The following is a 26,092-nucleotide window of genomic DNA, read 5'->3' on the forward strand; positions in this document are numbered from 1 at the left end:
CAAAGCGGCTCTTTTAATAACTGTACACTCAGCGCTGAACTCCAGCTAATTCAGTCTTATCTCAAGACAGGTACTCCACATTTCCGCTCAACCCCTGGCAAGCGGAGCCTTGAGGCTGGCTCATTACAGTTCCCCTAGCTAAAAACTACACAGAGGCATCTCAGCTTCACACTTCTGACCGCCTTCTTGCCCATCCTTGCATCTGTGCACTTTCTCACACATTCCACTGTCTGACATATTGTCTTTGTTGAGCAACAGTCTCATGTTAGCTTGAGAAGAGCCTCTCACCTGACTCGTGTACCGTACTATGGCTTAAAATCGGACACTTCTCATAGCTTGCTGCTGCTCCAGGTTGACATTCACTTCATGTGGCTCAGGTGGGGAGATGGGCTCCAAAGAAAGAGGCAGAAAACGGCAAGAGTGGAGCTCACGGTTGTGCCGGAATAGCTCAGTTGGGAGAGCGTTAGACTGAAGATCTAAAGGTCCCTGGTTCAATCCCGGGTTCTGGCAGCACGTGACGTGAGTCTTGGAGCTCGTCTCCGCCTTGGGCTGCAATGTACCCGCTGGTTCCATGGTGTAATGGTTAGCACTCTGGGCTCTGAATCCAGCGATCCGAGTTCAAATCTCGGTGGGACCTGTCATGGGCTCAGTTTTGCGCCCCAAGGCGCACTCTTGCCCAAAAACGTTTCTTTTGCACTTTTTGCATGTGGTGTAGCCGACCTTTTCTGCCGCTTGGCCGGTTAGCTCAGCTGGTTAGAGCGTGGTGCTAATAACGCCAAGGTCATGGGTTCGATCCCCATACGGGCCACGCTTTCTCTTTCTCCCGGTGGTCAGAGTGCTTGGAGATCAGAGGTAAGGAAAATGAAAGTGTCCGACGTGATTATAAGAACACAGTCGTGCCAGATTCACCTGCGTCGTGGTGAGAAAAAGAAATGGAGGATACACGCATTTCTCTTAGCTGACAATTCTGCAGCAAGTGGACTGGCAAAGTGTACGTCTACATACACAATTTGCTCAAAGAGCGTAGTAGTTCTTGAAGAAAAATCCAACCCGCACTGTAAAACCATGCTGCCTTCTGGTGTTGTTTACAACTTTCTGATGGAACGAGCTTTTTTGGAGGCATTTATTGGAAAAGTCGACGGAGTTGTCAAGCATCCCGAAGCAGCACTTCCACTAGAAGGTCCCAGAGTTCTTGTGCTTCAAGCACTTCAATTTATAAATACTCCGTTGATCTTAACAGTTGTGTGAAATGAGCTGTCATCACTCCGTTTTTGCTTTAGCAATTTTTCCGGTCTTTCGGCGGAAAGCCGTTTTCGTGTGTTTGCATGGGTGGTTCAGTGGTAGAATTCTCGCCTGCCACGCGGGAGGCCCGGGTTCGATTCCCGGCCAATGCAAAGCGGCTCTTTTAATAACTGTACACTCAGCGCTGAACTCCAGCTAATTCAGTCTTATCTCAAGACAGGTACTCCACATTTCCGCTCAACCCCTGGCAAGCGGAGCCTTGAGGCTGGCTCATTACAGTTCCCCTAGCTAAAAACTACACAGAGGCATCTCAGCTTCACACTTCTGACTGCCTTCTTGCCCATCCTTGCATCTGTGCACTTTCTCACACATTCCACTGTCTGACGTATTGTCTTTGTTGAGCAACAGTCTCATGTTAGCTTGAGAAGAGCCTCTCACCTGACTCGTGTACCGTACTATGGCTTAAAATCGGACACTTCTCATAGCTTGCTGCTGCTCCAGGTTGACATTCACTGCATGTGGCTCAGGTGGGGAGATGGGCTCCAAAGAAAGAGGCAGAAAACGGCAAGAGTGGAGCTCACGGTTGTGCCGGAATAGCTCAGTTGGGAGAGCGTTAGACTGAAGATCTAAAGGTCCCTGGTTCAATCCCGGGTTCTGGCAGCACGTGACGTGAGTCTTGGAGCTCGTCTCCGCCTTGGGCTGCGATGTACCCGCTGGTTCCATGGTGTAATGGTTAGCACTCTGGGCTCTGAATCCAGCGATCCGAGTTCAAATCTCGGTGGGACCTGTCATGGGCTCAGTTTTGCGCCCCAAGGCGCACTCTTGCCCAAAAACGTTTCTTTTGCACTTTTTGCATGTGGTGTAGCCGACCTTTTCTGCCGCTTGGCCGGTTAGCTCAGCTGGTTAGAGCGTGGTGCTAATAACGCCAAGGTCATGGGTTCGATCCCCATACGGGCCACGCTTTGTCTTTCTCCCGGTGGTCGGAGTGCTTGGAGATCAGAGGTAAGGAAAATGAAAGTGTCCGACGTGATTATAAGAACACAGTCGTGCCAGATTCACCTGCGTCGTGGTGAGAAAAAGAAATGGAGGATACACGCATTTCTCTGAGCTGACAATTCTGCAGCAAGTGGACTGGCAAAGTGTACGTCTACATACACAATTTGCTCAAAGAGCGTAGTAGTACTTGAAGAAAAATCCAACCCGCACTGTAAAACCATGCTGCCTTCTGGTGTTGTTTACAAGTATCTGATGGAACGAACTTTTTTGGAGGCATTTATTGGAAAAGTCGACGGAGTTGTCAAGCATCCCGAAGCAGCACTTCCACTAGAAGGTCCCAGAGTTCTTGTGCTTCAAGCACTTCAATTTATAAATACTCCGTTGATCTTAACAGTTGTGTGAAATGAGCTGTCATCACTCCGTTTTTGCTTTAGCAATTTTTCCAGTCTTTCGGCGGAAAGCCGGTCTCGTGTGTTTGCATGGGTGGTTCAGTGGTAGAATTCTCGCCTGCCACGCGGGAGGCCCGGGTTCGATTCCCGGCCAATGCAAAGCGGCTCTTTTAATAACTGTACACTCAGCGCTGAACTCCAGCTAATTCAGTCTTATCTCAAGACAGGTACTCCACATTTCCGCTCAACCCCTGGCAAGCGGAGCCTTGAGGCTGGCTCATTACAGTTCCCCTAGCTAAAAACTACACAGAGGCATCTCAGCTTCACACTTCTGACCGCCTTCTTGCCCATCCTTGCATCTGTGCACTTTCTCACACATTCCACTGTCTGACATATTGTCTTTGTTGAGCAACAGTCTCATGTTAGCTTGAGAAGAGCCTCTCACCTGACTCGTGTACCGTACTATGGCTTAAAATCGGACACTTCTCATAGCTTGCTGCTGCTCCAGGTTGACATTCACTGCATGTGGCTCAGGTGGGGAGATGGGCTCCAAAGAAAGAGGCAGAAAACGGCAAGAGTGGAGCTCACGGTTGTGCCGGAATAGCTCAGTTGGGAGAGCGTTAGACTGAAGATCTAAAGGACCCTGGTTCAATCCCGGGTTCTGGCAGCACGTGACGTGAGTCTTGGAGCTCGTCTCCGCCTTGGGCTGCGATGTACCGGCTGGTTCCATGGTGTAATGGTTAGCACTCTGGGCTCTGAATCCAGCGATCTGAGTTCAAATCTCGGTGGGACCTGTCATGGGCTCAGTTTAGCGCCCCAAGGCGCACTCTTGCCCAAAAACGTTTCTTTTGCACTTTTTGCATGTGGTGTAGCCAACCTTTTCTGCCGCTTGGCCGGTTAGCTCAGCTGCTTAGAGCGTGGTGATAATAACGCCAAGGTCATGGGTTCGATCCCCATACGGGCCACGCTTTGTCTTTCTCCCGGTGGTCAGAGTGCTTGGAGATCAGAGGTAAGGAAAATGAAAGTGTCCGACGTGATTATAAGAACACAGTCGTGCCAGATTCACCTGCGTCATGGTGAGAAAAAGAAATGGAGGATACACGCATTTCTCTTAGCTGACAATTCTGCAGCAAGTGGACTGGCAAAGTTTACGTCTACATACACAATTTGCTCAAAGAGCGTAGTAGTACTTGAAGAAAAATCCAACCCGCACTGTAAAACCATGCTGCCTTCTGGTGTTGTTTACAACTTTCTGATGGAACGAGCTTTTTTGGAGGCATTTATTGGAAAAGTCGACGGAGTTGTCAAGCATCCCGAAGCAGCACTTCCACTAGAAGGTCCCAGAGTTCTTGTGCTTCAAGCACTTCAATTTATAAATACTCCGTTGATCTTAACAGTTGTGTGAAATGAGCTGTCATCACTCCGTTTTTGCTTTAGCAATTTTTCCGGTCTTTTGGCGGAAAGCCAGTCTCGTGTGTTTGCATTGGTGGTTCAGTGGTAGAATTCTCGCCTGCCACGCGGGAGGCCCGGGTTCGATTCCCGGCCAATGCAAAGCGGCTCTTTTAATAACTGTACACTCAGCGCTGAACTCCAGCTAATTCAGTCTTATCTCAAGACAGGTACTCCACATTTCCGCTCAACCCCTGGCAAGCGGAGCCCTGAGGCTGGCTCATTACAGTTCCCCTAGCTAAAAACTACACAGAGGCATCTCAGCTTCACACTTCTGACCGCCTTCTTGCCCATCCTTGCATCTGTGCACTTTCTCACACATTCCACTGTCTGACATATTGTCTTTGTTGAGCAACAGTCTCGTGTTAGCTTGAGAAGAGCCTCTCACCTGACTCGTGTACCGTACTATGGCTTAAAATCGGACACTTCTCATAGCTTGCTGCTGCTCCAGGTTGACATTCACTGCATGTGGCTCAGGTGGGGAGATGGGCTCCAAAGAAAGAGGCAGAAAACGGCAAGAGTGGAGCTCACAGTTGTGCCGGAATAGCTCAGTTGGCAGAGCGTTAGACTGAAGATCTAAAGGTCCTTGGTTCAATCCCGGGTTCTGGCAGCACGTGACGTGAGTCTTGGAGCTCGTCTCCGCCTTGGGCTGCGATGTACCCGCTGGTTCCATGGTGTAATGGTTAGCACTCTGGGCTCTGAATCCAGCGATCCGAGTTCAAATCTCGGTGGGACCTGTCATGGGCTCAGTTTTGCGCCCCAAGGCGCACTCTTGCCCAAAAATGTTTCTTTTGCACTTTTTGCATGTGGTGTAGCGGACCTTTTCTGCCGCTTGGCCGGTTAGCTCAGCTGGTTAGAGCGTGGTGCTAATAACGCCAAGGTCATGGGTTCGATCCCCATACGGGCCACGCTTTCTCTTTCTCCCGGTGGTCGGAGTGCTTGGCGATCAGAGGTAGGGAAAATGAAAGTGTCCGACGTGATGATAAGAACACAGTCGTGCCAGATTCAACTGCGTCGTGGTGAGAAAAAGAAATGGAGGATACACGCATTTCTCTTAGCTGACAATTCTGCAGCAATTGGACTGGCAAAGTGTACGTCTACATACACAATTTGCTCAAAGAGCGTAGTAGTTCTTGAAGAAAAATCCAACCCGCACTGTAAAACCATGCTGCCTTCTGGTGTTGTTTACAAGTTTCTGATGGAACAAGCTTTTTTGGAGGCATTTATTGGAAAAGTCGACGGAGTTGTCAAGCATCCCGAAGCAGCACTTCCACTAGAAGGTCCCAGAGTTCTTGTGCTTCAAGCACTTCAATTTATAAATACTCCGTTGATCTTAACAGTTGTGTGAAATGAGCTGTCATCACTCCGTTTTTGCTTTAGCAATTTTTCCGGTCTTTCGGCGGAAAGCCGGTCTCGTGTGTTTGCATGGGTGGTTCAGTGGTAGAATTCTCGCCTGCCACGCGGGAGGCCCGGGTTCGATTCCCGGCCAATGCAAAGCGGCTCTTTTAATAACTGTACACTCAGCGCTGAACTCCAGCTAATTCAGTCTTATCTCAAGACAGGTACTCCACATTTCCGCTCAACCCCTGGCAAGCGGAGCCTTGAGGCTGGCTCATTACAGTTCCCCTAGCTAAAAACTACACAGAGGCATCTCAGCTTCACACTTCTGACCGCCTTCTTGCCCATCCTTGCATCTGTGCACTTTCTCACACATTCCACTGTCTGACATATTGTCTTTGTTGAGCAACAGTCTCATGTTAGCTTGAGAAGAGCCTCTCACCTGACTCGTGTACCGTACTATGGCTTAAAATCGGACACTTCTCATAGCTTGCTGCTGCTCCAGGTTGACATTCACTGCATGTGGCTCAGGTGGGGAGATGGGCTCCAAAGAAAGAGGCAGAAAACGGCAAGAGTGGAGCTCACGGTTGTGCCGGAATAGCTCAGTTGGGAGAGCGTTAGACTGAAGATCTAAAGGTCCCTGGTTCAATCCCGGGTTCTGGCAGCACGTGACGTGAGTCTTGGAGCTCGTCTCCGCCTTGGGCTGCGATGTACCCGCTGGTTCCATGGTGTAATGGTTAGCACTCTGGGCTCTGAATCCAGCGATCCGAGTTCAAATCTCGGTGGGACCTGTCATGGGCTCAGTTTTGCGCCCCAAGGCGCACTCTTGCCCAAAAACGTTTCTTTTGCACTTTTTGCATGTGGTGTAGCCGACCTTTTCTGCCGCTTGGCCGGTTAGCTCAGCTGGTTAGAGCGTGGTGCTAATAACGCCAAGGTCATGGGTTCGATCCCCATACGGGCCACGCTTTGTCTTTCTCCCGGTGGTCGGAGTGCTTGGAGATCAGAGGTAAGGAAAATGAAAGTGTCCGACGTGATTATAAGAACACAGTCGTGCCAGATTCACCTGCGTCGTGGTGAGAAAAAGAAATGGAGGATACACGCATTTCTCTTAGCTGACAATTCTGCAGCAAGTGGACTGGCAAAGTGTACGTCTACATACACAATTTGCTCAAAGAGCGTAGTAGTTCTTGAAGAAAAATCCAACCCGCACTGTAAAACCATGCTGCCTTCTGGTGTTGTTTACAAGTTTCTGATGGAACAAGCTTTTTTGGAGGCATTTATTGGAAAAGTCGACGGAGTTGTCAAGCATCCCGAAGCAGCACTTCCACTAGAAGGTCCCAGAGTTCTTGTGCTTCAAGCACTTCAATTTATAAATACTCCGTTGATCTTAACAGTTGTGTGAAATGAGCTGTCATCACTCCGTTTTTGCTTTAGCAATTTTTCCGGTCTTTCCGCGGAAAGCCGGTCTCGTGTGTTTGCATGGGTGGTTCAGTGGTAGAATTCTCGCCTGCCACGCGGGAGGCCCGGGTTCGATTCCCGGCCAATGCAAAGCGGCTCTTTTAATAACTGTACACTCAGCGCTGAACTCCAGCTAATTCAGTCTTATCTCAAGACAGGTACTCCACATTTCCGCTCAACCCCTGGCAAGCGGAGCCCTGAGGCTGGCTCATTACAGTTCCCCTAGCTAAAAACTACACAGAGGCATCTCAGCTTCACACTTCTGACCGCCTTCTTGCCCATCCTTGCATCTGTGCACTTTCTCACACATTCCACTGTCTGACATATTGTCTTTGTTGAGCAACAGTCTCGTGTTAGCTTGAGAAGAGCCTCTCACCTGACTCGTGTACCGTACTATGGCTTAAAATCGGACACTTCTCATAGCTTGCTGCTGCTCCAGGTTGACATTCACTGCATGTGGCTCAGGTGGGGAGATGGGCTCCAAAGAAAGAGGCAGAAAACGGCAAGAGTGGCGCTCACGGTTGTGCCGGAATAGCTCAGTTGGGAGAGCGTTAGACTGAAGATCTAAAGGTCCCTGGTTCAATCCCGGGTTCTGGCAGCACGTGACGTGAGTCTGGGAGCTCGTCTCCGCCTTGGGCTGTGATGTACCCGCTGGTTCCATGGTGTAATGCTTAGCACTCTGGGCTCTGAATCCAGTGATCCGAGTTCAAATCTCGGTGGGACCTGTCATGGGCTCAGTTTTGCGCCCCAAGGCGCACTCTTGCCCAAAAACGTTTCTTTTGCACTTTTTGCATGTGGTGTAGCCGACCTTTTCTGCCGCTTGGCCGGTTAGCTCAGCTGGTTAGAGCGTGGTGCTAATAACGCCAAGGTCATGGGTTCGATCCCCATACGGGCCACGCTTTCTCTTTCTCCCGGTGGTCGGAGTGCTTGGAGATCAGAGGTAGGGAAAATGAAAGTGTCCGACGTGATTATAAGAACACAGTCGTGCCAGATTCACCTGCGTCGTGGTGAGAAAAAGAAATGGAGGATACACGCATTTCTCTTAGCTGACAATTCTGCAGCAAGTGGACTGGCAAAGTGTACGTCTACATACACAATTTGCTCAAAGAGCGTAGTAGTTCGTGAAGAAAAATCCAACCCGCACTGTAAAACCATGCTGCCTTCTGGTGTTGTTTACAACTTTCTGATGGAACGAGCTTTTTTGGAGGCATTTATTGGAAAAGTCGACGGAGTTGTCAAGCATCCCGAAGCAGCACTTGCACTAGAAGTTCCCAGAGTTCTTGTGCTTCAAGCACTTCAATTTATAAATACTCCGTTGATCTTAACAGTTGTGTGAAATGAGCTGTCATCTCTCCGTTTTTGCTTTAGCAATTTTTCCGGTCTTTCGGCAGAAAGCCGGTCTCGTGTGTTTGCATGGGTGGTTCAGTGGTAGAATTCTCGCCTGCCACGTGGGAGGCCCGGGTTCGATTCCCGGCCAATGCAAAGCGGCTCCTTTAATAACTGTACACTCAGCGCTGAACTCCAGCTAATTCAGTCTTATCTCAAGACAGGTACTCCACATTTCCGCTCAACCCCTGGCAAGCGGAGCCCTGAGGCTGGCTCATTACAGTTCCCCTAGCTAAAAACTACACAGAGGCATCTCAGCTTCACACTTCTGACCGCCTTCTTGCCCATCCTTGCATCTGTGCACTTTCTCACACATTCCACTGTCTGACATATTGTCTTTGTTGAGCAACAGTCTCGTGTTAGCTTGAGAAGAGCCTCTCACCTGACTCGTGTACCGTACTATGGCTTAAAATCGGACACTTCTCATAGCTTGCTGCTGCTCCAGGTTGACATTCACTGCATGTGGCTCAGGTGGGGAGATGGGCTCCAAAGAAAGAGGCAGAAAACGGCAAGAGTGGAGCTCACAGTTGTGCCGGAATAGCTCAGTTGGCAGAGCGTTAGACTGAAGATCTAAAGGTCCTTGGTTCAATCCCGGGTTCTGGCAGCACGTGACGTGAGTCTTGGAGCTCGTCTCCGCCTTGGGCTGCGATGTACCCGCTGGTTCCATGGTGTAATGGTTAGCGCTCTGAATCCAGCGATCCGAGTTCAAATCTCGGTGGGACCTGTCATGGGCTCAGTTTTGCGCCCCAAGGCGCACTCTTGCCCAAAAACGTTTCTTTTGCACTTTTTGCATGTGGTGTAGCCGACCTTTTCTGCCGCTTGGCCGGTTAGCTCAGCTGGTTAGAGCGTGGTGCTAATAACGCCAAGGTCATGGGTTCGATCCCCATACGGGCCACGCTTTCTCTTTCTCCCGGTGGTCGGAGTGCTTGGAGATCAGAGGTAGGGAAAATGAAAGTGTCCGACGTGATGATAAGAACACAGTCGTGCCAGATTCAACTGCGTCGTGGTGAGAAAAAGAAATGGAGGATACACGCATTTCTCTTAGCTGACAATTCTGCAGCAATTGGACTGGCAAAGTGTACGTCAACATACACAATTTGCTCAAAGAGCGTAGTAGTTCTTGAAGAAAAATCCAACCCGCACTGTAAAACCATGCTGCCTTCTGGTGTTGTTTACAACTTTCTGATGAAACGAGCTTTTTTGGAGGCATTTATTGGAAAAGTCGACGGAGTTGTCAAGCATCCCGAAGCAGCACTTCCACTAGAAGGTCCCAGAGTTCTTGTGCTTCAAGCACTTCAATTTATAAATACTCCGTTGATCTTAACAGTTGTGTGAAATGAGCTGTCATCACTCCGTTTTTGCTTTAGCAATTTTTCCGGTCTTTTGGCGGAAAGCCAGTCTCGTGTGTTTGCATTGGTGGTTCAGTGGTAGAATTCTCGCCTGCCACGCGGGAGGCCCGGGTTCGATTCCCGGCCAATGCAAAGCGGCTCTTTTAATAACTGTACACTCAGCGCTGAACTCCAGCTAATTCAGTCTTATCTCAAGACAGGTACTCCACATTTCCGCTCAACCCCTGGCAAGCGGAGCCCTGAGGCTGGCTCATTACAGTTCCCCTAGCTAAAAACTACACAGAGGCATCTCAGCTTCACACTTCTGACCGCCTTCTTGCCCATCCTTGCATCTGTGCACTTTCTCACACATTCCACTGTCTGACATATTGTCTTTGTTGAGCAACAGTCTCGTGTTAGCTTGAGAAGAGCCTCTCACCTGACTCGTGTACCGTACTATGGCTTAAAATCGGACACTTCTCATAGCTTGCTGCTGCTCCAGGTTGACATTCACTGCATGTGGCTCAGGTGGGGAGATGGGCTCCAAAGAAAGAGGCAGAAAACGGAAAGAGTGGAGCTCATGGTTGTGCCGGAATAGCTCAGTTGGGCGAGCGTTAGACTGAAGATCTAAAGGTCCCTGGTTCAATCCCGGGTTCTGGCAGCACGTGACGTGAGTCTTGGAGCTTGTCTCCGCCTTGGGCTGCGATGTACCCGCTGGTTCCCTGGTGTAATGGTTAGCGCTCTGAATCCAGCGATCCGAGTTCAAATCTCGGTGGGACCTGTCATGGGCTCAGTTTTGCGCCCCAAGGCGCACTCTTGCCCAAAAACGTTTCTTTTGCACTTTTTGCATGTGGTGTAGCCGACCTTTTCTGCCGCTTGGCCGGTTAGCTCAGCTGGTTAGAGCGTGGTGCTAATAACGCCAAGGTCATGGGTTCGATCCCCATACGGGCCACGCTTTCTCTTTCTCCCGGTGGTCAGAGTGCTTGGAGATCAGAGGTAAGGAAAATGAAAGTGTCCGACGTGATTATAAGAACACAGTCGTGCCAGATTCACCTGCGTCGTGGTGAGAAAAAGAAATGGAGGATACACGCATTTCTCTTAGCTGACAATTCTGCAGCAAGTGGACTGGCAAAGTGTACGTCTACATACACAATTTGCTCAAAGAGCGTAGTAGTTCTTGAAGAAAAATCCAACCCGCACTGTAAAACCATGCTGCCTTCTGGTGTTGTTTACAACTTTCTGATGGAACGAGCTTTTTTGGAGGCATTTATTGGAAAAGTCGACGGAGTTGTCAAGCATCCCGAAGCAGCACTTCCACTAGAAGGTCCCAGAGTTCTTGTGCTTCAAGCACTTCAATTTATAAATACTCCGTTGATCTTAACAGTTGTGTGAAATGAGCTGTCATCACTCCGTTTTTGCTTTAGCAATTTTTCCGGTCTTTCGGCGGAAAGCCGGTCTCGTGTGTTTGCATGGGTGGTTCAGTGGTAGAATTCTCGCCTGCCACGCGGGAGGCCCGGGTTCGATTCCCGGCCAATGCAAAGCGGCTCTTTTAATAACTGTACACTCAGCGCTGAACTCCAGCTAATTCAGTCTTATCTCAAGACAGGTACTCCACATTTCCGCTCAACCCCTGGCAAGCGGAGCCTTGAGGCTGGCTCATTACAGTTCCCCTAGCTAAAAACTACACAGAGGCATCTCAGCTTCACACTTCTGACCGCCTTCTTGCCCATCCTTGCATCTGTGCACTTTCTCACACATTCCACTGTCTGACATATTGTCTTTGTTGAGCAACAGTCTCATGTTAGCTTGAGAAGAGCCTCTCACCTGACTCGTGTACCGTACTATGGCTTAAAATCGGACACTTCTCATAGCTTGCTGCTGCTCCTGGTTGACATTCACTGCATGTGGCTCAGGTGGGGAGATGGGCTCCAAAGAAAGAGGCAGAAAACGGCAAGAGTGGAGCTCACGGTTGTGCCGGAATAGCTCAGTTGGGAGAGCGTTAGACTGAAGATCTAAAGGTCCCTGGTTCAATCCCGGGTTCTGGCAGCACGTGACGTGAGTCTTGGAGCTCGTCTCCGCCTTGGGCTGCGATGTACCCGCTGGTTCCATGGTGTAATGGTTAGCACTCTGGGCTCTGAATCCAGCGATCCGAGTTCAAATCTCGGTGGGACCTGTCATGGGCTCAGTTTTGCGCCCCAAGGCGCACTCTTGCCCAAAAACGTTTCTTTTGCACTTTTTGCATGTGGTGTAGCCGACCTTTTCTGCCGCTTGGCCGGTTAGCTCAGCTGGTTAGAGCGTGGTGCTAATAACGCCAAGGTCATGGGTTCGATCCCCATACGGGCCACGCTTTGTCTTTCTCCCGGTGGTCGGAGTGCTTGGAGATCAGAGGTAAGGAAAATGAAAGTGTCCGACGTGATTATAAAAACACAGTCGTGCCAGATTCACCTGCGTCGTGGTGAGAAAAAGAAATGGAGGATACACGCATTTCTCTTAGCTGACAATTCTGCAGCAAGTGGACTGGCAAAGTTTACGTCTACATACACAATTTGCTCAAAGAGCATAGTAGTTCTTGAAGAAAAATCCAACCCGCACTGTAAAACCATGCTGCCTTCTGGTGTTGTTTACAACTTTCTGATGGAACGAGCTTTTTTGGAGGCATTTATTGGAAAAGTCGACGGAGTTGTCAAGCATCCCGAAGCAGCACTTCCACTAGAAGGTCCCAGAGTTCTTGTGCTTCAAGCACTTCAATTTATAAATACTCCGTTGATCTTAACAGTTGTGTGAAATGAGCTGTCATCACTCCGTTTTTGCTTTAGCAATTTTTCCGGTCTTTCGGCGGAAAGCCGTTTTCGTGTGTTTGCATGGGTGGTTCAGTGGTAGAATTCTCGCCTGCCACGCGGGAGGCCCGGGTTCGATTCCCGGCCAATGCAAAGCGGCTCTTTTAATAACTGTACACTCAGCGCTGAACTCCAGCTAATTCAGTCTTATCTCAAGACAGGTACTCCACATTTCCGCTCAACCCCTGGCAAGCGGAGCCTTGAGGCTGGCTCATTACAGTTCCCCTAGCTAAAAACTACACAGAGGCATCTCAGCTTCACACTTCTGACCGCCTTCTTGCCCATCCTTGCATCTGTGCACTTTCTCACACATTCCACTGTCTGACGTATTGTCTTTGTTGAGCAACAGTCTCATGTTAGCTTGAGAAGAGCCTCTCACCTGACTCGTGTACCGTACTATGGCTTAAAATCGGACACTTCTCATAGCTTGCTGCTGCTCCAGGTTGACATTCACTGCATGTGGCTCAGGTGGGGAGATGGGCTCCAAAGAAAGAGGCAGAAAACGGCAAGAGTGGAGCTCACGGTTGTGCCGGAATAGCTCAGTTGGGAGAGCGTTAGACTGAAGATCTAAAGGTCCCTGGTTCAATCCCGGGTTCTGGCAGCACGTGACGTGAGTCTTGGAGCTCGTCTCCGCCTTGGGCTGCGATGTACCCGCTGGTTCCATGGTGTAATGGTTAGCACTCTGGGCTCTGAATCCAGCGATCCGAGTTCAAATCTCGGTGGGACCTGTCATGGGCTCAGTTTTGCGCCCCAAGGCGCACTCTTGCCCAAAAACGTTTCTTTTGCACTTTTTGCATGTGGTGTAGCCGACCTTTTCTGCCGCTTGGCCGGTTAGCTCAGCTGGTTAGAGCGTGGTGCTAATAACGCCAAGGTCATGGGTTCGATCCCCATACGGGCCACGCTTTGTCTTTCTCCCGGTGGTCGGAGTGCTTGGAGATCAGAGGTAAGGAAAATGAAAGTGTCCGACGTGATTATAAGAACACAGTCGTGCCAGATTCACCTGCGTCGTGGTGAGAAAAAGAAATGGAGGATACACGCATTTCTCTGAGCTGACAATTCTGCAGCAAGTGGACTGGCAAAGTGTACGTCTACATACACAATTTGCTCAAAGAGCGTAGTAGTACTTGAAGAAAAATCCAACCCGCACTGTAAAACCATGCTGCCTTCTGGTGTTGTTTACAAGTATCTGATGGAACGAACTTTTTTGGAGGCATTTATTGGAAAAGTCGACGGAGTTGTCAAGCATCCCGAAGCAGCACTTCCACTAGAAGGTCCCAGAGTTCTTGTGCTTCAAGCACTTCAATTTATAAATACTCCGTTGATCTTAACAGTTGTGTGAAATGAGCTGTCATCACTCCGTTTTTGCTTTAGCAATTTTTCCGGTCTTTCGGCGGAAAGCCGGTCTCGTGTGTTTGCATGGGTGGTTCAGTGGTAGAATTCTCGCCTGCCACGCGGGAGGCCCGGGTTCGATTCCCGGCCAATGCAAAGCGGCTCTTTTAATAACTGTACACTCAGCGCTGAACTCCAGCTAATTCAGTCTTATCTCAAGACAGGTACTCCACATTTCCGCTCAACCCCTGGCAAGCGGAGCCTTGAGGCTGGCTCATTACAGTTCCCCAAGCTAAAAACTACACAGAGGCATCTCAGCTTCACACTTCTGACCGCCTTCTTGCCCATCCTTGCATCTGTGCACTTTCTCACACATTCCACTGTCTGACATATTGTCTTTGTTGAGCAACAGTCTCATGTTAGCTTGAGAAGAGCCTCTCACCTGACTCGTGTACCGTACTATGGCTTAAAATCGGACACTTCTCATAGCTTGCTGCTGCTCCAGGTTGACATTCACTGCATGTGGCTCAGGTGGGGAGATGGGCTCCAAAGAAAGAGGCAGAAAACGGCAAGAGTGGAGCTCACGGTTGTGCCGGAATAGCTCAGTTGGGAGAGCGTTAGACTGAAGATCTAAAGGTCCCTGGTTCAATCCCGGGTTCTGGCAGCACGTGACGTGAGTCTTGGAGCTCGTCTCCGCCTTGGGCTGCGATGTACCCGCTGGTTCCATGGTGTAATGGTTAGCACTCTGGGCTCTGAATCCAGCAATCTGAGTTCAAATCTCGGTGGGACCTGTCATGGGCTCAGTTTAGCGCCCCAAGGCGCACTCTTGCCCAAAAACGTTTCTTTTGCACTTTTTGCATGTGGTGTAGCCGACCTTTTCTGCCGCTTGGCCGGTTAGCTCAGCTGGTTAGAGCGTGGTGCTAATAACGCCAAGGTCATGGGTTCGATCCCCATACGGGCCACGCTTTGCCTTTCTCCCGGTGGTCAGAGTGCTTGGAGATCAGAGGTAAGGAAAATGAAAGTGTCCGACGTGATTATAAGAACACAGTCGTGCCAGATTCACCTGCGTCGTGGTGAGAAAAAGAAATGGAGGATACACGCATTTCTCTTAGCTGACAATTCTGCAGCAAGTGGACTGGCAAAGTTTACGTCTACATACACAATTTGCTCAAAGAGCGTAGTAGTACTTGAAGAAAAATCCAACCCGCACTGTAAAACCATGCTGCCTTCTGGTGTTGTTTACAAGTATCTGATGGAACGAGCTTTTTTGGAGGCATTTATTGGAAAAGTCGACGGAGTTGTCAAGCATCCCGAAGCAGCACTTCCACTAGAAGGTCCCAGAGTTCTTGTGCTTCAAGCACTTCAATTTATAAATACTCCGTTGATCTTAACAGTTGTGTGAAATGAGCTGTCATCACTCCGTTTTTGCTTTAGCAATTTTTCCGGTCTTTCGGCGGAAAGCCGGTCTCTTGTGTTTGCATGGGTGGTTCAGTGGTAGAATTCTCGCCTGCCACGCGGGAGGCCCGGGTTCGATTCCCGGCCAATGCAAAGCGGCTCTTTTAATAACTGTACACTCAGCGCTGAACTCCAGCTAATTCAGTCTTATCTCAAGACAGGTACTCCACATTTCCGCTCAACCCCTGGCAAGCGGAGCCCTGAGGCTGGCTCATTACAGTTCCCCTAGCTAAAAACTACACAGAGGCATCTCAGCTTCACACTTCTGACCGCCTTCTTGCCCATCCTTGCATCTGTGCACTTTCTCACACATTCCACTGTCTGACATATTGTCTTTGTTGAGCAACAGTCTCGTGTTAGCTTGAGAAGAGCCTCTCACCTGACTCGTGTACCGTACTATGGCTTAAAATCGGACACTTCTCATAGCTTGCTGCTGCTCCAGGTTGACATTCACTGCATGTGGCTCAGGTGGGGAGATGGGCTCCAAAGAAAGAGGCAGAAAACGGCAAGAGTGGAGCTCACGGTTGTGCCGGAATAGCTCAGTTGGGAGAGCGTTAGACTGAAGATCTAAAGGTCCCTGGTTCAATCACGGGTTCTGGCAGCACGTGACGTGAGTCTTGGAGCTCGTCTCCGCCTTGGGCTGCGATGTACCCACTGGTTCCATGGTGTAATGGTTAGCACTCTGGGCTCTGAATCCAGCGATCCGAGTTCAAATCTCGGTGGGACCTGTCATGGGCTCAGTTTTGCGCCCCAAGGCGCACTCTTGCCCAAAAACGTTTCTTTTGCACTTTTTGCATGTGGTGTAGCCGACTTTTTCTGCCGCTTGGCCGGTTAGCTCAGCTGGTTAGAGCGTGGTGCTAATAACGCCAAGGTCATGGGTTCGATCCCCATACGGGCCACGCTTTGTCTTTCTCCCGGTGGTCGGAGTGCTTGGAGATCAGAGGTAAGGAAAATGAAAGTGTCCGACGTGATTATAAGAACACAGTCGTGCCAGATTCACCTGCGTCGTGGTGAGAAAAAGAAATGGAGGATACACGCATTTCTCTTAGCTGACAATTCTGCAGCAAGTGGACTGGCAAAGTGTACGTCTACATACACAATTTGCTCAAAGAGCGTAGTAGTACTTGAAGAAAAATCCAACCCGCACTGTAAAACCATGCTGCCTTCTGGTGTTGTTTACAACTTTCTGATGAAACGAGCTTTTTTGGAGGCATTTATTGGAAAAGTCGACGGAGTTGTCAAGCATCCCGAAGCAGCACTTCCACTAGAAGGTCCCAGAGTTCTTGTGCTTCAAGCACTTCAATTTATAAATACTCCGTTGATCTTAACAGTTGTGTGAAATGAGCTGTCATCACTCCGTTTTTGCTTTAGCAATTTTTCCGGTCTTTTGGCGGAAAGCCAGTCTCGTGTGTTTGCATTGGTGGTTCAGTGGTAGAATTCTCACCTGCCACGCGGGAGGCCCGGGTTCGATTCCCGGCCAATGCAAAGCGGCTCTTTTAATAACTGTACACTCAGCGCTGAACTCCAGCTAATTCAGTCTTATCTCAAGACAGGTACTCCACATTTCCGCTCAACCCCTGGCAAGCGGAGCCCTGAGGCTGGCTCATTACAGTTCCCCTAGCTAAAAACTACACAGAGGCATCTCAGCTTCACACTTCTGACCGCCTTCTTGCCCATCCTTGCATCTGTGCACTTTCTCACACATTCCACTGTCTGACATATTGTCTTTGTTGAGCAACAGTCTCGTGTTAGCTTGAGAAGAGCCTCTCACCTGACTCGTGTACCGTACTATGGCTTAAAATCGGACACTTCTCATAGCTTGCTGCTGCTCCAGGTTGACATTCACTGCATGTGGCTCAGGTGGGGAGATGGGCTCCAAAGAAAGAGGCAGAAAACGGAAAGAGTGGAGCTCATGGTTGTGCCGGAATAGCTCAGTTGGGCGAGCGTTAGACTGAAGATCTAAAGGTCCCTGGTTCAATCCCGGGTTCTGGCAGCACGTGACGTGAGTCTTGGAGCTTGTCTCCGCCTTGGGCTGCGATGTACCCGCTGGTTCCCTGGTGTAATGGTTAGCGCTCTGAATCCAGCGATCCGAGTTCAAATCTCGGTGGGACCTGTCATGGGCTCAGTTTTGCGCCCCAAGGCGCACTCTTGCCCAAAAACGTTTCTTTTGCACTTTTTGCATGTGGTGTAGCCGACCTTTTCTGCCGCTTGGCCGGTTAGCTCAGCTGGTTAGAGCGTGGTGCTAATAACGCCAAGGTCATGGGTTCGATCCCCATACGGGCCACGCTTTCTCTTTCTCCCGGTGGTCAGAGTGCTTGGAGATCAGAGGTAAGGAAAATGAAAGTGTCCGACGTGATTATAAGAACACAGTCGTGCCAGATTCACCTGCGTCGTGGTGAGAAAAAGAAATGGAGGATACACGCATTTCTCTTAGCTGACAATTCTGCAGCAAGTGGACTGGCAAAGTGTACGTCTACATACACAATTTGCTCAAAGAGCGTAGTAGTACTTGAAGAAAAATCCAACCCGCACTGTAAAACCATGCTGCCTTCTGGTGTTGTTTACAACTTTCTGATGGAACGAGCTTTTTTGGAGGCATTTATTGGAAAAGTCGACGGAGTTGTCAAGCATCCCGAAGCAGCACTTCCACTAGAAGGTCCCAGAGTTCTTGTGCTTCAAGCACTTCAATTTATAAATACTCCGTTGATCTTAACAGTTGTGTGAAATGAGCTGTCATCACTCCGTTTTTGCTTTAGCAATTTTTCCGGTCTTTCGGCGGAAAGCCGGTCTTGTGTGTTTGCATGGGTGGTTCAGTGGTAGAATTCTCGCCTGCCACGCGGGAGGCCCGGGTTCGATTCCCGGCCAATGCAAAGCGGCTCTTTTAATAACTGTACACTCAGCGCTGAACTCCAGCTAATTCAGTCTTATCTCAAGACAGGTACTCCACATTTCCGCTCAACCCCTGGCAAGCGGAGCCCTGAGGCTGGCTCATTACAGTTCCCCTAGCTAAAAACTACACAGAGGCATCTCAGCTTCACACTTCTGACCGCCTTCTTGCCCATCCTTGCATCTGTGCACTTTCTCACACATTCCACTGTCTGACATATTGTCTTTGTTGAGCAACAGTCTCATGTTAGCTTGAGAAGAGCCTCTCACCTGACTCGTGTACCGTACTATGGCTTAAAATCGGACACTTCTCATAGCTTGCTGCTGCTCCAGGTTGACATTCACTGCATGTGGCTCAGGTGGGGAGATGGGCTCCAAAGAAAGAGGCAGAAAACGGCAAGAGTGGAGCTCACGGTTGTGCCGGAATAGCTCAGTTGGGAGAGCGTTAGACTGAAGATCTAAAGGTCCCTGGTTCAATCCCGGGTTCTGGCAGCACGTGACGTGAGTCTTGGAGCTCGTCTCCGCCTTGGGCTGCGATGTACCCGCTGGTTCCATGGTGTAATGGTTAGCACTCTGGGCTCTGAATCCAGCGATCCGAGTTCAAATCTCGGTGGGACCTGTCATGGGCTCAGTTTTGCGCCCCAAGGCGCACTCTTGCCCAAAAACGTTTCTTTTGCACTTTTTGCATGTGGTGTAGCCGACCTTTTCTGCCGCTTGGCCGGTTAGCTCAGCTGGTTAGAGCGTGGTGCTAATAACGCCAAGGTCATGGGTTCGATCCCCATACGGGCCACGCTTTGTCTTTCTCCCGGTGGTCGGAGTGCTTGGAGATCAGAGGTAAGGAAAATGAAAGTGTCCGACGTGATTATAAGAACACAGTCGTGCCAGATTCACCTGCGTCGTGGTGAGAAAAAGAAATGGAGGATACACGCATTTCTCTTAGCTGACAATTCTGCAGCAAGTGGACTGGCAAAGTGTACGTCTACATACACAATTTGCTCAAAGAGCGTAGTAGTACTTGAAGAAAAATCCAACCCGCACTGTAAAACCATGCTGCCTTCTGGTGTTGTTTACAAGTATCTGATGGAACGAACTTTTTTGGAGGCATTTATTGGAAAAGTCGACGGAGTTGTCAAGCATCCCGAAGCAGCACTTCCACTAGAAGGTCCCAGAGTTCTTGTGCTTCAAGCACTTCAATTTATAAATACTCCGTTGATCTTAACAGTTGTGTGAAATGAGCTGTCATCACTCCGTTTTTGCTTTAGCAATTTTTCCGGTCTTTTGGCGGAAAGCCAGTCTCGTGTGTTTGCATTGGTGGTTCAGTGGTAGAATTCTCGCCTGCCACGTGGGAGGCCCGGGTTCGATTCCCGGCCAATGCAAAGCAGCTCTTTTAATAACTGTACACTCAGCGCTGAACTCCAGCTAATTCAGTCTTATCTCAAGACAGGTACTCCACATTTCCGCTCAACCCCTGGCAAGCGGAGCCCTGAGGCTGGCTCATTACAGTTCCCCTAGCTAAAAACTACACAGAGGCATCTCAGCTTCACACTTCTGACCGCCTTCTTGCCCATCCTTGCATCTGTGCACTTTCTCACACATTCCACTGTCTGACATATTGTCTTTGTTGAGCAACAGTCTCGTGTTAGCTTGAGAAGAGCCTCTCACCTGACTCGTGTACCGTACTATGGCTTAAAATCGGACACTTCTCATAGCTTGCTGCTGCTCCAGGTTGACATTCACTGCATGTGGCTCAGGTGGGGAGATGGGCTCCAAAGAAAGAGGCAGAAAACGGAAAGAGTGGAGCTCATGGTTGTGCCGGAATAGCTCAGTTGGGCGAGCGTTAGACTGAAGATCTAAAGGTCCCTGGTTCAATCCCGGGTTCTGGCAGCACGTGACGTGAGTCTTGGAGCTTGTCTCCGCCTTGGGCTGCGATGTACCCGCTGGTTCCCTGGTGTAATGGTTAGCGCTCTGAATCCAGCGATCCGAGTTCAAATCTCGGTGGGACCTGTCATGGGCTCAGTTTTGCGCCCCAAGGCGCACTCTTGCCCAAAAACGTTTCTTTTGCACTTTTTGCATGTGGTGTAGCCGACCTTTTCTGCCGCTTGGCCGGTTAGCTCAGCTGGTTAGAGCGTGGTGCTAATAACGCCAAGGTCATGGGTTCGATCCCCATACGGGCCACGCTTTCTCTTTCTCCCGGTGGTCAGAGTGCTTGGAGATCAGAGGTAAGGAAAATGAAAGTGTCCGACGTGATTATAAGAACACAGTCGTGCCAGATTCACCTGCGTCGTGGTGAGAAAAAGAAATGGAGGATACACGCATTTCTCTTAGCTGACAATTCTGCAGCAAGTGGACTGGCAAAGTGTACGTCTACATACACAATTTGCTCAAAGAGCGTAGTAGTTCGTGAAGAAAAATCCAACCCGCACTGTAAAACCATGCTGCCTTCTGGTGTTGTTTACAACTTTCTGATGGAACGAGCTTTTTTGGAGGCATTTATTGGAAAAGTCGACGGAGTTGTCAAGCATCCCGAAGCAGCACTTCCACTAGAAGGTCCCAGAGTTCTTGTGCTTCAAGCACTTCAATTTATAAATACTCCGTTGATCTTAACAGTTGTGTGAAATGAGCTGTCATCACTCCGTTTTTGCTTTAGCAATTTTTCCGGTCTTTCGGCGGAAAGCCGGTCTTGTGTGTTTGCATGGGTGGTTCAGTGGTAGAATTCTCGCCTGCCACGCGGGAGGCCCGGGTTCGATTCCCGGCCAATGCAAAGCGGCTCTTTTAATAACTGTACACTCAGCGCTGAACTCCAGCTAATTCAGTCTTATCTCAAGACAGGTACTCCACATTTCCGCTCAACCCCTGGCAAGCGGAGCCCTGAGGCTGGCTCATTACAGTTCCCCTAGCTAAAAACTACACAGAGGCATCTCAGCTTCACACTTCTGACCGCCTTCTTGCCCATCCTTGCATCTGTGCACTTTCTCACACATTCCACTGTCTGACATATTGTCTTTGTTGAGCAACAGTCTCATGTTAGCTTGAGAAGAGCCTCTCACCTGACTCGTGTACCGTACTATGGCTTAAAATCGGACACTTCTCATAGCTTGCTGCTGCTCCAGGTTGACATTCACTGCATGTGGCTCAGGTGGGGAGATGGGCTCCAAAGAAAGAGGCAGAAAACGGCAAGAGTGGAGCTCACGGTTGTGCCGGAATAGCTCAGTTGGGAGAGCGTTAGACTGAAGATCTAAAGGTCCCTGGTTCAATCCCATGTTCTGGCAGCACGTGACGTGAGTCTTGGAGCTCGTCTCCGCCTTGGGCTGCGATGTACCCGCTGGTTCCATGGTGTAATGGTTAGCACTCTGGGCTCTGAATCCAGCGATCCGAGTTCAAATCTCGGTGGGACCTGTCATGGGCTCAGTTTTGCGCCCCAAGGCGCACTCTTGCCCAAAAACGTTTCTTTTGCACTTTTTGCATGTGGTGTAGCCGACCTTTTCTGCCGCTTGGCCGGTTAGCTCAGCTGGTTAGAGCGTGGTGCTAATAACGCCAAGGTCATGGGTTCGATCCCCATACGGGCCACGCTTTGTCTTTCTCCCGGTGGTCGGAGTGCTTGGAGATCAGAGGTAAGGAAAATGAAAGTGTCCGACGTGATTATAAGAACACAGTCGTGCCAGATTCACCTGCGTCGTGGTGAGAAAAAGAAATGGAGGATACACGCATTTCTCTTAGCTGACAATTCTGCAGCAAGTGGACTGGCAAAGTGTACGTCTACATACACAATTTGCTCAAAGAGCGTAGTAGTACTTGAAGAAAAATCCAACCCGCACTGTAAAACCATGCTGCCTTCTGGTGTTGTTTACAAGTATCTGATGGAACGAACTTTTTTGGAGGCATTTATTGGAAAAGTCGACGGAGTTGTCAAGCATCCCGAAGCAGCACTTCCACTAGAAGGTCCCAGAGTTCTTGTGCTTCAAGCACTTCAATTTATAAATACTCCGTTGATCTTAACAGTTGTGTGAAATGAGCTGTCATCACTCCGTTTTTGCTTTAGCAATTTTTCCGGTCTTTCTGCGGAAAGCCGGTCTCGTGTGTTTGCATGGGTGGTTCAGTGGTAGAATTCTCGCCTGCCACGCGGGAGGCCCGGGTTCGATTCCCGGCCAATGCAAAGCGGCTCTTTTAATAACTGTACACTCAGCGCTGAACTCCAGCTAATTCAGTCTTATCTCAAGACAGGTACTCCACATTTCCGCTCAACCCCTGGCAAGCGGAGCCTTGAGGCTGGCTCATTACAGTTCCCCTAGCTAAAAACTACACAGAGGCATCTCAGCTTCACACTTCTGACCGCCTTCTTGCCCATCCTTGCATCTGTGCACTTTCTCACACATTCCACTGTCTGACATATTGTCTTTGTTGAGCAACAGTCTCATGTTAGCTTGAGAAGAGCCTCTCACCTGACTCGTGTACCGTACTATGGCTTAAAATCGGACACTTCTCATAGCTTGCTGCTGCTCCAGGTTGACATTCACTTCATGTGGCTCAGGTGGGGAGATGGGCTCCAAAGAAAGAGGCAGAAAACGGCAAGAGTGGAGCTCACGGTTGTGCCGGAATAGCTCAGTTGGGAGAGCGTTAGACTGAAGATCTAAAGGTCCCTGGTTCAATCCCGGGTTCTGGCAGCACGTGACGTGAGTCTTGGAGCTCGTCTCCGCCTTGGGCTGCAATGTACCCGCTGGTTCCATGGTGTAATGGTTAGCACTCTGGGCTCTGAATCCAGCGATCCGAGTTCAAATCTCGGTGGGACCTGTCATGGGCTCAGTTTTGCGCCCCAAGGCGCACTCTTGCCCAAAAACGTTTCTTTTGCACTTTTTGCATGTGGTGTAGCCGACCTTTTCTGCCGCTTGGCCGGTTAGCTCAGCTGGTTAGAGCGTGGTGCTAATAACGCCAAGGTCATGGGTTCGATCCCCATACGGGCCACGCTTTCTCTTTCTCCCGGTGGTCAGAGTGCTTGGAGATCAGAGGTAAGGAAAATGAAAGTGTCCGACGTGATTATAAGAACACAGTCGTGCCAGATTCACCTGCGTCGTGGTGAGAAAAAGAAATGGAGGATACACGCATTTCTCTTAGCTGACAATTCTGCAGCAAGTGGACTGGCAAAGTGTACGTCTACATACACAATTTGCTCAAAGAGCGTAGTAGTTCTTGAAGAAAAATCCAACCCGCACTGTAAAACCATGCTGCCTTCTGGTGTTGTTTACAACTTTCTGATGGAACGAGCTTTTTTGGAGGCATTTATTGGAAAAGTCGACGGAGTTGTCAAGCATCCCGAAGCAGCACTTCCACTAGAAGGTCCCAGAGTTCTTGTGCTTCAAGCACTTCAATTTATAAATACTCCGTTGATCTTAACAGTTGTGTGAAATGAGCTGTCATCACTCCGTTTTTGCTTTAGCAATTTTTCCGGTCTTTCGGCGGAAAGCCGTTTTCGTGTGTTTGCATGGGTGGTTCAGTGGTAGAATTCTCGCCTGCCACGCGGGAGGCCCGGGTTCGATTCCCGGCCAATGCAAAGCGGCTCTTTTAATAACTGTACACTCAGCGCTGAACTCCAGCTAATTCAGTCTTATCTCAAGACAGGTACTCCACATTTCCGCTCAACCCCTGGCAAGCGGAGCCTTGAGGCTGGCTCATTACAGTTCCCCTAGCTAAAAACTACACAGAGGCATCTCAGCTTCACACTTCTGACTGCCTTCTTGCCCATCCTTGCATCTGTGCACTTTCTCACACATTCCACTGTCTGACGTATTGTCTTTGTTGAGCAACAGTCTCATGTTAGCTTGAGAAGAGCCTCTCACCTGACTCGTGTACCGTACTATGGCTTAAAATCGGACACTTCTCATAGCTTGCTGCTGCTCCAGGTTGACATTCACTGCATGTGGCTCAGGTGGGGAGATGGGCTCCAAAGAAAGAGGCAGAAAACGGCAAGAGTGGAGCTCACGGTTGTGCCGGAATAGCTCAGTTGGGAGAGCGTTAGACTGAAGATCTAAAGGTCCCTGGTTCAATCCCGGGTTCTGGCAGCACGTGACGTGAGTCTTGGAGCTCGTCTCCGCCTTGGGCTGCGATGTACCCGCTGGTTCCATGGTGTAATGGTTAGCACTCTGGGCTCTGAATCCAGCGATCCGAGTTCAAATCTCGGTGGGACCTGTCATGGGCTCAGTTTTGCGCCCCAAGGCGCACTCTTGCCCAAAAACGTTTCTTTTGCACTTTTTGCATGTGGTGTAGCCGACCTTTTCTGCCGCTTGGCCGGTTAGCTCAGCTGGTTAGAGCGTGGTGCTAATAACGCCAAGGTCATGGGTTCGATCCCCATACGGGCCACGCTTTGTCTTTCTCCCGGTGGTCGGAGTGCTTGGAGATCAGAGGTAAGGAAAATGAAAGTGTCCGACGTGATTATAAGAACACAGTCGTGCCAGATTCACCTGCGTCGTGGTGAGAAAAAGAAATGGAGGATACACGCATTTCTCTGAGCTGACAATTCTGCAGCAAGTGGACTGGCAAAGTGTACGTCTACATACACAATTTGCTCAAAGAGCGTAGTAGTACTTGAAGAAAAATCCAACCCGCACTGTAAAACCATGCTGCCTTCTGGTGTTGTTTACAAGTATCTGATGGAACGAACTTTTTTGGAGGCATTTATTGGAAAAGTCGACGGAGTTGTCAAGCATCCCGAAGCAGCACTTCCACTAGAAGGTCCCAGAGTTCTTGTGCTTCAAGCACTTCAATTTATAAATACTCCGTTGATCTTAACAGTTGTGTGAAATGAGCTGTCATCACTCCGTTTTTGCTTTAGCAATTTTTCCAGTCTTTCGGCGGAAAGCCGGTCTCGTGTGTTTGCATGGGTGGTTCAGTGGTAGAATTCTCGCCTGCCACGCGGGAGGCCCGGGTTCGATTCCCGGCCAATGCAAAGCGGCTCTTTTAATAACTGTACACTCAGCGCTGAACTCCAGCTAATTCAGTCTTATCTCAAGACAGGTACTCCACATTTCCGCTCAACCCCTGGCAAGCGGAGCCTTGAGGCTGGCTCATTACAGTTCCCCTAGCTAAAAACTACACAGAGGCATCTCAGCTTCACACTTCTGACCGCCTTCTTGCCCATCCTTGCATCTGTGCACTTTCTCACACATTCCACTGTCTGACATATTGTCTTTGTTGAGCAACAGTCTCATGTTAGCTTGAGAAGAGCCTCTCACCTGACTCGTGTACCGTACTATGGCTTAAAATCGGACACTTCTCATAGCTTGCTGCTGCTCCAGGTTGACATTCACTGCATGTGGCTCAGGTGGGGAGATGGGCTCCAAAGAAAGAGGCAGAAAACGGCAAGAGTGGAGCTCACGGTTGTGCCGGAATAGCTCAGTTGGGAGAGCGTTAGACTGAAGATCTAAAGGACCCTGGTTCAATCCCGGGTTCTGGCAGCACGTGACGTGAGTCTTGGAGCTCGTCTCCGCCTTGGGCTGCGATGTACCGGCTGGTTCCATGGTGTAATGGTTAGCACTCTGGGCTCTGAATCCAGCGATCTGAGTTCAAATCTCGGTGGGACCTGTCATGGGCTCAGTTTAGCGCCCCAAGGCGCACTCTTGCCCAAAAACGTTTCTTTTGCACTTTTTGCATGTGGTGTAGCCAACCTTTTCTGCCGCTTGGCCGGTTAGCTCAGCTGCTTAGAGCGTGGTGATAATAACGCCAAGGTCATGGGTTCGATCCCCATACGGGCCACGCTTTGTCTTTCTCCCGGTGGTCAGAGTGCTTGGAGATCAGAGGTAAGGAAAATGAAAGTGTCCGACGTGATTATAAGAACACAGTCGTGCCAGATTCACCTGCGTCATGGTGAGAAAAAGAAATGGAGGATACACGCATTTCTCTTAGCTGACAATTCTGCAGCAAGTGGACTGGCAAAGTTTACGTCTACATACACAATTTGCTCAAAGAGCGTAGTAGTACTTGAAGAAAAATCCAACCCGCACTGTAAAAC

General features: G+C 49.7%; 43 non-coding genes across 43 annotated transcripts; all 43 read left to right on the plus strand.

Moving 5' to 3' along the window:
* Nucleotides 1–437: 437 nt before the first annotated feature.
* On the plus strand, nt 438–510 carry trnaf-gaa (transfer RNA phenylalanine (anticodon GAA)). Its single transcript has one exon. It is a non-coding gene; the product is annotated as a tRNA-Phe (tRNA).
* Nucleotides 511–565: 55 nt separating this feature from the next.
* On the plus strand, nt 566–637 carry trnaq-cug (transfer RNA glutamine (anticodon CUG)). The gene has a single exon. It is a non-coding gene; the product is annotated as a tRNA-Gln (tRNA).
* A 97-nt stretch (nt 638–734) lies between these two features.
* trnai-aau (transfer RNA isoleucine (anticodon AAU)) lies at nt 735–808 on the plus strand. Its single transcript has one exon. It is a non-coding gene; the product is annotated as a tRNA-Ile (tRNA).
* A 1,021-nt stretch (nt 809–1,829) lies between these two features.
* On the plus strand, nt 1,830–1,902 carry trnaf-gaa (transfer RNA phenylalanine (anticodon GAA)). Its single transcript has one exon. It is a non-coding gene; the product is annotated as a tRNA-Phe (tRNA).
* A 55-nt stretch (nt 1,903–1,957) lies between these two features.
* Nucleotides 1,958–2,029, plus strand: trnaq-cug (transfer RNA glutamine (anticodon CUG)). The gene has a single exon. It is a non-coding gene; the product is annotated as a tRNA-Gln (tRNA).
* A 97-nt stretch (nt 2,030–2,126) lies between these two features.
* Nucleotides 2,127–2,200, plus strand: trnai-aau (transfer RNA isoleucine (anticodon AAU)). Its single transcript has one exon. It is a non-coding gene; the product is annotated as a tRNA-Ile (tRNA).
* Nucleotides 2,201–3,221: 1,021 nt separating this feature from the next.
* trnaf-gaa (transfer RNA phenylalanine (anticodon GAA)) lies at nt 3,222–3,294 on the plus strand. Its single transcript has one exon. It is a non-coding gene; the product is annotated as a tRNA-Phe (tRNA).
* An 813-nt stretch (nt 3,295–4,107) lies between these two features.
* On the plus strand, nt 4,108–4,178 carry trnag-gcc (transfer RNA glycine (anticodon GCC)). The gene has a single exon. It is a non-coding gene; the product is annotated as a tRNA-Gly (tRNA).
* A 563-nt stretch (nt 4,179–4,741) lies between these two features.
* trnaq-cug (transfer RNA glutamine (anticodon CUG)) lies at nt 4,742–4,813 on the plus strand. The gene has a single exon. It is a non-coding gene; the product is annotated as a tRNA-Gln (tRNA).
* A 97-nt stretch (nt 4,814–4,910) lies between these two features.
* On the plus strand, nt 4,911–4,984 carry trnai-aau (transfer RNA isoleucine (anticodon AAU)). Its single transcript has one exon. It is a non-coding gene; the product is annotated as a tRNA-Ile (tRNA).
* Nucleotides 4,985–6,005: 1,021 nt separating this feature from the next.
* On the plus strand, nt 6,006–6,078 carry trnaf-gaa (transfer RNA phenylalanine (anticodon GAA)). Its single transcript has one exon. It is a non-coding gene; the product is annotated as a tRNA-Phe (tRNA).
* Nucleotides 6,079–6,133: 55 nt separating this feature from the next.
* trnaq-cug (transfer RNA glutamine (anticodon CUG)) lies at nt 6,134–6,205 on the plus strand. Its single transcript has one exon. It is a non-coding gene; the product is annotated as a tRNA-Gln (tRNA).
* A 97-nt stretch (nt 6,206–6,302) lies between these two features.
* On the plus strand, nt 6,303–6,376 carry trnai-aau (transfer RNA isoleucine (anticodon AAU)). Its single transcript has one exon. It is a non-coding gene; the product is annotated as a tRNA-Ile (tRNA).
* Nucleotides 6,377–7,397: 1,021 nt separating this feature from the next.
* On the plus strand, nt 7,398–7,470 carry trnaf-gaa (transfer RNA phenylalanine (anticodon GAA)). The gene has a single exon. It is a non-coding gene; the product is annotated as a tRNA-Phe (tRNA).
* A 224-nt stretch (nt 7,471–7,694) lies between these two features.
* Nucleotides 7,695–7,768, plus strand: trnai-aau (transfer RNA isoleucine (anticodon AAU)). Its single transcript has one exon. It is a non-coding gene; the product is annotated as a tRNA-Ile (tRNA).
* Nucleotides 7,769–9,079: 1,311 nt separating this feature from the next.
* trnai-aau (transfer RNA isoleucine (anticodon AAU)) lies at nt 9,080–9,153 on the plus strand. Its single transcript has one exon. It is a non-coding gene; the product is annotated as a tRNA-Ile (tRNA).
* A 515-nt stretch (nt 9,154–9,668) lies between these two features.
* Nucleotides 9,669–9,739, plus strand: trnag-gcc (transfer RNA glycine (anticodon GCC)). The gene has a single exon. It is a non-coding gene; the product is annotated as a tRNA-Gly (tRNA).
* A 725-nt stretch (nt 9,740–10,464) lies between these two features.
* Nucleotides 10,465–10,538, plus strand: trnai-aau (transfer RNA isoleucine (anticodon AAU)). The gene has a single exon. It is a non-coding gene; the product is annotated as a tRNA-Ile (tRNA).
* Nucleotides 10,539–11,559: 1,021 nt separating this feature from the next.
* On the plus strand, nt 11,560–11,632 carry trnaf-gaa (transfer RNA phenylalanine (anticodon GAA)). Its single transcript has one exon. It is a non-coding gene; the product is annotated as a tRNA-Phe (tRNA).
* A 55-nt stretch (nt 11,633–11,687) lies between these two features.
* On the plus strand, nt 11,688–11,759 carry trnaq-cug (transfer RNA glutamine (anticodon CUG)). The gene has a single exon. It is a non-coding gene; the product is annotated as a tRNA-Gln (tRNA).
* A 97-nt stretch (nt 11,760–11,856) lies between these two features.
* Nucleotides 11,857–11,930, plus strand: trnai-aau (transfer RNA isoleucine (anticodon AAU)). The gene has a single exon. It is a non-coding gene; the product is annotated as a tRNA-Ile (tRNA).
* A 1,021-nt stretch (nt 11,931–12,951) lies between these two features.
* Nucleotides 12,952–13,024, plus strand: trnaf-gaa (transfer RNA phenylalanine (anticodon GAA)). The gene has a single exon. It is a non-coding gene; the product is annotated as a tRNA-Phe (tRNA).
* Nucleotides 13,025–13,079: 55 nt separating this feature from the next.
* Nucleotides 13,080–13,151, plus strand: trnaq-cug (transfer RNA glutamine (anticodon CUG)). Its single transcript has one exon. It is a non-coding gene; the product is annotated as a tRNA-Gln (tRNA).
* A 97-nt stretch (nt 13,152–13,248) lies between these two features.
* Nucleotides 13,249–13,322, plus strand: trnai-aau (transfer RNA isoleucine (anticodon AAU)). Its single transcript has one exon. It is a non-coding gene; the product is annotated as a tRNA-Ile (tRNA).
* A 1,021-nt stretch (nt 13,323–14,343) lies between these two features.
* trnaf-gaa (transfer RNA phenylalanine (anticodon GAA)) lies at nt 14,344–14,416 on the plus strand. Its single transcript has one exon. It is a non-coding gene; the product is annotated as a tRNA-Phe (tRNA).
* Nucleotides 14,417–14,640: 224 nt separating this feature from the next.
* Nucleotides 14,641–14,714, plus strand: trnai-aau (transfer RNA isoleucine (anticodon AAU)). The gene has a single exon. It is a non-coding gene; the product is annotated as a tRNA-Ile (tRNA).
* Nucleotides 14,715–15,863: 1,149 nt separating this feature from the next.
* On the plus strand, nt 15,864–15,935 carry trnaq-cug (transfer RNA glutamine (anticodon CUG)). The gene has a single exon. It is a non-coding gene; the product is annotated as a tRNA-Gln (tRNA).
* A 97-nt stretch (nt 15,936–16,032) lies between these two features.
* trnai-aau (transfer RNA isoleucine (anticodon AAU)) lies at nt 16,033–16,106 on the plus strand. Its single transcript has one exon. It is a non-coding gene; the product is annotated as a tRNA-Ile (tRNA).
* Nucleotides 16,107–17,417: 1,311 nt separating this feature from the next.
* On the plus strand, nt 17,418–17,491 carry trnai-aau (transfer RNA isoleucine (anticodon AAU)). Its single transcript has one exon. It is a non-coding gene; the product is annotated as a tRNA-Ile (tRNA).
* A 1,021-nt stretch (nt 17,492–18,512) lies between these two features.
* trnaf-gaa (transfer RNA phenylalanine (anticodon GAA)) lies at nt 18,513–18,585 on the plus strand. Its single transcript has one exon. It is a non-coding gene; the product is annotated as a tRNA-Phe (tRNA).
* A 55-nt stretch (nt 18,586–18,640) lies between these two features.
* On the plus strand, nt 18,641–18,712 carry trnaq-cug (transfer RNA glutamine (anticodon CUG)). Its single transcript has one exon. It is a non-coding gene; the product is annotated as a tRNA-Gln (tRNA).
* A 97-nt stretch (nt 18,713–18,809) lies between these two features.
* On the plus strand, nt 18,810–18,883 carry trnai-aau (transfer RNA isoleucine (anticodon AAU)). Its single transcript has one exon. It is a non-coding gene; the product is annotated as a tRNA-Ile (tRNA).
* Nucleotides 18,884–19,398: 515 nt separating this feature from the next.
* Nucleotides 19,399–19,469, plus strand: trnag-gcc (transfer RNA glycine (anticodon GCC)). Its single transcript has one exon. It is a non-coding gene; the product is annotated as a tRNA-Gly (tRNA).
* A 725-nt stretch (nt 19,470–20,194) lies between these two features.
* Nucleotides 20,195–20,268, plus strand: trnai-aau (transfer RNA isoleucine (anticodon AAU)). The gene has a single exon. It is a non-coding gene; the product is annotated as a tRNA-Ile (tRNA).
* Nucleotides 20,269–21,417: 1,149 nt separating this feature from the next.
* Nucleotides 21,418–21,489, plus strand: trnaq-cug (transfer RNA glutamine (anticodon CUG)). Its single transcript has one exon. It is a non-coding gene; the product is annotated as a tRNA-Gln (tRNA).
* Nucleotides 21,490–21,586: 97 nt separating this feature from the next.
* Nucleotides 21,587–21,660, plus strand: trnai-aau (transfer RNA isoleucine (anticodon AAU)). Its single transcript has one exon. It is a non-coding gene; the product is annotated as a tRNA-Ile (tRNA).
* Nucleotides 21,661–22,681: 1,021 nt separating this feature from the next.
* On the plus strand, nt 22,682–22,754 carry trnaf-gaa (transfer RNA phenylalanine (anticodon GAA)). The gene has a single exon. It is a non-coding gene; the product is annotated as a tRNA-Phe (tRNA).
* A 55-nt stretch (nt 22,755–22,809) lies between these two features.
* Nucleotides 22,810–22,881, plus strand: trnaq-cug (transfer RNA glutamine (anticodon CUG)). Its single transcript has one exon. It is a non-coding gene; the product is annotated as a tRNA-Gln (tRNA).
* Nucleotides 22,882–22,978: 97 nt separating this feature from the next.
* On the plus strand, nt 22,979–23,052 carry trnai-aau (transfer RNA isoleucine (anticodon AAU)). Its single transcript has one exon. It is a non-coding gene; the product is annotated as a tRNA-Ile (tRNA).
* Nucleotides 23,053–24,073: 1,021 nt separating this feature from the next.
* trnaf-gaa (transfer RNA phenylalanine (anticodon GAA)) lies at nt 24,074–24,146 on the plus strand. Its single transcript has one exon. It is a non-coding gene; the product is annotated as a tRNA-Phe (tRNA).
* Nucleotides 24,147–24,201: 55 nt separating this feature from the next.
* trnaq-cug (transfer RNA glutamine (anticodon CUG)) lies at nt 24,202–24,273 on the plus strand. Its single transcript has one exon. It is a non-coding gene; the product is annotated as a tRNA-Gln (tRNA).
* Nucleotides 24,274–24,370: 97 nt separating this feature from the next.
* Nucleotides 24,371–24,444, plus strand: trnai-aau (transfer RNA isoleucine (anticodon AAU)). The gene has a single exon. It is a non-coding gene; the product is annotated as a tRNA-Ile (tRNA).
* Nucleotides 24,445–25,465: 1,021 nt separating this feature from the next.
* On the plus strand, nt 25,466–25,538 carry trnaf-gaa (transfer RNA phenylalanine (anticodon GAA)). The gene has a single exon. It is a non-coding gene; the product is annotated as a tRNA-Phe (tRNA).
* The last annotated feature ends 554 nt before the right edge of the window (nt 25,539–26,092 follow it).

The sequence above is a fragment of the Brienomyrus brachyistius genome, chromosome 16, assembly GCF_023856365.1.
Source record: "Brienomyrus brachyistius isolate T26 chromosome 16, BBRACH_0.4, whole genome shotgun sequence".
In the NCBI taxonomy this organism is placed as follows: Eukaryota; Metazoa; Chordata; class Actinopteri; order Osteoglossiformes; family Mormyridae; genus Brienomyrus; species Brienomyrus brachyistius.